This window comes from Acinonyx jubatus, chromosome D4 (assembly GCF_027475565.1).
Source record: "Acinonyx jubatus isolate Ajub_Pintada_27869175 chromosome D4, VMU_Ajub_asm_v1.0, whole genome shotgun sequence".
Classification (NCBI taxonomy): Eukaryota; Metazoa; Chordata; class Mammalia; order Carnivora; family Felidae; genus Acinonyx; species Acinonyx jubatus.
The window spans coordinates 2,254,472-2,259,231 of NC_069391.1; the positions used below are offsets into that span (position 1 = coordinate 2,254,472).

The 4,760-nt window shown below is 64.1% G+C and overlaps 1 long non-coding RNA gene across 3 annotated transcripts; it reads left to right on the forward strand.

The window, feature by feature from the left end:
- The first annotated feature begins 238 nt into the window (after positions 1-238).
- LOC128312282 (uncharacterized) lies at positions 239-3,351 on the forward strand. 3 transcript variants are annotated; one of them, XR_008291376.1, is made up of 5 exons: positions 239-994; positions 1,244-1,599; positions 1,814-2,056; positions 2,593-2,692; positions 3,002-3,351. It is a non-coding gene; the product is annotated as an uncharacterized LOC128312282 (long non-coding RNA). The 3 variants fall into 3 exon arrangements; XR_008291377.1 differs by having other exon boundaries at positions 1,814-2,000; XR_008291378.1 differs by having other exon boundaries at positions 1,260-1,599.
- The last annotated feature ends 1,409 nt before the right edge of the window (positions 3,352-4,760 follow it).

Consider the following 4,760-nt stretch of genomic DNA (forward strand, 5'->3'; position numbering starts at 1 on the left):
TTTAACTACCATCTCCCTCACTGGGTCACTTGGGCCTTCTCTCTTGCCACCTGGGCCTGCCCTAGATGGGCTGCTTGGGGACCTGGCCTCTGGGACGGGGTGGGGCTCTCCTCCTCCCCCCCTGCCCCCCTTCCCATGCCTGGCACGGCGCAGGCACATAGGGGTGCCAAGAGGTCCCTGCTCAATTTCCTGAGCCCCTTCCAGCCCCCTCAGGGAGTTGTCCGCTCAGAAGAAGCAGAGAGCAGTTGTCTGGGGGTGGGAGCACCCATTCTGCTTCCCCTCTCTGGCCCGGACACACCCACAGCAGGGGCCGGTCCCTCATTTCCCCGCCCCCCATCTCCAATCCCTTGGGAGGCCCCAAGGAGGGTGGGTTCTTTAGAAGAAGGTTCCCTACTTGATCCAATCAAGCTGCCACTGGTCGCTGCCTGCACTGGGGAACGTGGCCGGCCCCGGGCGTGGGAGCCGCCTCCCGCCCTGGCCAGAAGGTAAACGTCCTGCAGAGCTGCCTGGGGTGGGGAGGGGCTGGGTGGAGACCACCTCCGACTCCTGGGCTGTCTCCATCCCTGGCCGATCCTCGATCCTCGGTGCTGGAGCTTAGCAAACGAGTTCATGCACAGTCTGCCCCTGTGCAGACGAGGAGCCTGAGGTCCAAGAGGACCCAGGATGCTGTGACCACCTCTGCCAACCTCTGGGGCTTCTCGGGAACCCTGCTCCAGGGAGGTGCTTCCTTCTCTGAACCTGGGTTTTCTCAACTGTAAAACGGATGTAATCTGGTGCCCACCGCCCCAGCCACTGTGTGGGCAGAGGGCAGCTGGCAGGCCTTGATGGGGCTTCTCCTGCAGTTTGACAAAGTTCCCTCCAGATGAGTCCTAGGCTTCTAAGTGCCCAAGAAACCAGCAGAGCTGCATTCCAGATCCCCTGGCACAAGGGCTAAGGTCTCGGGGGCTGTGGTGCCGAACCTGACTTTCCAGCCCCAGTCGTCTCAAGAGAGAAGGTAAGGGTGGGGGGCGGGGAGGAGATGCCAATAGCCCAGGCGCTACTGTCTCATCTGGTCCCTGTCCTCCCTGGTGGCCTTTGGCATCCCGGTTTTACAGCGGAGAAAACTGAGGCTCAGGGAGTCACTGCCCAGGGTCACCTCGGGGACCTCTGGTCACCTGCTATGTCTGGAGGGCCTCCCAGAGGAGAGGCATGGGACGGCCAGGCAGAGAGTGGGACGCTTCCCAGAGGAATTCCTGTCCCTCAGGTCCCCCTTCCCACAGATGGGCCGGCCAGGGCCCCCCGGAGAGAAGGTCGCTGACACCCAGCTGTCTGGTGCCCCTGCCGCCCTCCACCATGCCCTTGGAGATGCCGTCCTCGGTCCCGAGGACTCGGACCTGGTGCCCTCTGTGACCCTGGCCGCAGCCCTGGTCCTGGTGTTCCTCCTGCTCTTGGCCTGGCTGGTGTAACACAGGCCCCTCTGAGTCTGCTGCTGCTGTGGCCTCCGAGGCAGAGGGTGGGGTATCTGTTGGCCGGGCTGGGCAGGAGTCAGGAGTGGAGCTCCAGGAGCAGATCCAGGGACGGGGCTGGAGGGTGGGGGTCTGCAGAGGTGGGGAGTTGAGGGTAAGAGTGTGGGGAAAACTTGTGGCCTCTGTCTATGGCAGCCCCCGTGGGACCCCAGGAGGACCCCAAGGCCCCCCCACTGGAGAGCGGGAATCCAGGGGAGCCCTAGTCTCTGCTGGAGGCTCACCCCTCCAGATGGCCGCAGATGGTGGGCCAAGAGCCTGGGGCCCCAGAAAGTGCTGCGGCAGACGGGGCTCAAATCCACCTCATCCAGGTTTGCCGCAGGGCTGGAGTCCCCATCTTTGCACGACCATCTGGGTGCTGCAAACAAAGCCAGGTGATCCCTGGGAATTTGTGGAACGAAATCAAAGTGAGTCCAGAAGCGAGCGTTCCAGCCCAGGCTCTGTCCACGAAGGGTTGTGACGGTCCATGTGGTCTTGGCCCGCCACCTGCTGGCTGAAGTGAGAATTGCACCATCTGCGGTGCGATCCCTTGGGGGTTCCTCAGGGCAGAGGAGGTGAGGGTGTTTTATTCTTCAAACTGGAAAAATTTGAGATTATGGATTAAACACAAGTCCTGTTACTTAGAGAGAGCTTCTTTTACCATTTGCTATCTATCTTCGTTCCTTTCAGTTCTGTATCTATAGTTTTGCCGCCAAAATATCCTCAGGAAGGGGGAGGAGGGGGTGGGAGAGAATTGTGTCCATCGGGAGGGCAGTGGTGATGGGTCACGCTGCCCGGGGTCACTGGAGTCTTGCTGCGCCATGGTGGCCCCGTCCTGGACCTTGACAAAGGAAGGCACGAGTTGCTGAGGATGGGAGGGGCGGGGGACCGTCAGGTTAGGACCGGGAGGCACCAGGACCCCTCTGTCCTCATTGAACAAATACTTATCAAGACACCATGTGCCAGACACGGGAAGGTGGACGGGGCGGGGGCGCCCAGAGAGCTCGGGGCTGGCCCTCCCCGGGGAAGGGAAGGCCTGTGGCGCGAGCCCCAACCACAGACATCCCCTCCGGGGGTGACGTTTCTTTTCCCTGCTCCTCCAGCTTCTCAGAGTCACAGCACGCACCTGTGTGTCCAGGCTGGTGTGCTGGGAGCGGCAGATGCCCTCTGTCCCCCACCGCTGCGTGGATTCAGCCCAGTGGAGAGGGCAGGTGGGGAGTGAGTGGGGGCTCTGGGGGCCTCAGAGACTTCCCGGGTGGAGGGGTGTGGAGGTGGATCCTGGAGGTCTGGAGGGGCCTCTTGAAAAAGTGGGGGCGGGCACTTCAGGTGGGGGTGAGGGAGCCGAGGCCTGGGGGCTGGACAGTAGCCTTCCTGACCTGTCAGCAGCACCTCGGGGCGGCTCTCGGGAGCTCTGCTTGTCAGCTGACCCCCTACCTGCTACCGGGGTCGGGAGGCCTGACCGCTGGCACAGTGACTTTGAGACTGCCCTCCTTTGTCCCACTTCACTTCCTGTCCTGCAGGCCCAGCGTGTGGCAGGGGCAGGGCTCTGCTGGGGCCATAAACTCCGGGAACTGCACCTTCGAGGAGGATCCCATTCAGGGACCGGTTTTATAAATGCTGAAGGTTCCACTTGGGGTTTTTCCTGCCCCGGCTCCTGCCTCCCGCCCCCCCCCCCCCCCCCCCCCACCGACTTCCAGGGATACTGGGGCAGCCAGATGCCTGAGGTGAAGGAAATATATGCTTTGGGTGGGTTGCCCGTCGCCAAGGGTGACACGATGGGCCTGGGACCTGGGGTGGGGCTGGCAGACCGCTCCTGAGCAGGCTGTCAGCGTCGCTAGGGGTAGGCAGCCTACCTGTGTGAGTGTGCATGCGCCTGTGTGCTTAGTCCCTGTGGCCTCCCTATAAGAGCGTGTGCGGTAGCGAGGTGGGCATCCTTCCTCCCAGCCTGGCGGAGGGACGCTGGGGGTCTGCAGGGCGAGGGGGTGAGTGGCCCGTCGAGGCTCCAGGTGGGGATGTCCCCTGCTGCTGTTGGAGAGAGCGTGTGGGAGACGGGCCGCTCTCCGCTCTCCAGCCGGGCGTCCTTGGGGGGTCACGCAGCCCACGAGGGCCGGGGGGCCGGGGGGGGGGGCGACGCCACTGTCTCCGTTCTTTTCTGCCCCTTCCTAAAAGGTCCTCCAGCTGTCCTCGCAGTCAGGTGACCGAGTGAATCAGTTCTGGCCCAGAGGGGTAGGTGAGAGTGTCCAGGGAGGGTCACGTTTCCTGAGTAGAGAGGTTTGGGGGGCCTGGCCGGGCCCCCTGCGGAGAGGTGGAGGCTCTGGGTCACAGGGAACCGGGCAGTGGCCGGGGACCCAGCGCGGCCATGGGGCCTGGGCCAGCCACTGCCCTCCTGCCTCGTGTCCTCCGTGAGGTGACAACACAAGAGCCAGTGGGGACTGTGGGTGACGGGCGGGGGGAGGGGGAGCCGGGACAGAGGGGCACGCAGACGGCAGGTGAACAGATGGGCCTCCTTCTTCATAACTCTGGCAGCCAGTCCTGGGGGCCAGGCCCCAGAGAGCCACGCCAAAGACCTGGCCGGACACTCCTTGTGGAGATTCTTGGGGACCTTCTCGGGGTGCCGGCCAGCCCGCACTATCAGGTACGTCCTGCTCTGGGCTTGATAGGGAACAGCAAAAGGCCAGGGCGAGGCCCTCCCCACCCCGCCGGCTAACCCCCTGCTCAGGGCACTGCTGTGACCCCCACCCACCCCGGCCTTGGGGGCCTGGCAGGGTGCCCAGACGGCCTGGCGCTGAGTCCTTGCTGTGCAGATCTGGTGAGCCACTCCCCTCCGTGAGCCTCTATTTCTCATGTGTACATGGGGACAGCGGGGAGGTCCGCACGGGCAGGTGCAGGCGGAGCCCCAAGCTGGACGCCCAGGGTCCTGGATGGGCGCTCGTCACCTGGCCCATCTGTTGTCAGCCCTCATGTGGCAGGCGGGGACCCGAGGCCTGCGGGAGAGAAGGCGGCTGCCTGGGAGATGGACACGGTCTGATCTGAGCAGGTGAGGTGAGCTCCCTCCCTGTCTGGTGCCAGGAAGGGTCAGCCCAGGTCCCCCACCCCGGCCAGACGCCCTGGGGTTCATGTCCCCTGCCGGCCTCAGCCAGCGCCTTCTCTGGGGACGCAGCCGGCCGGCACACGGCCGCCTTGCTTGCTCAAGCATGACGTTACATTTGGTCGCACGGTGGGACTCTTCCTGGCTCGCCGTGTGTAGGCGACAGTCTGGCTCTGTCCTCCCTGGCCGTC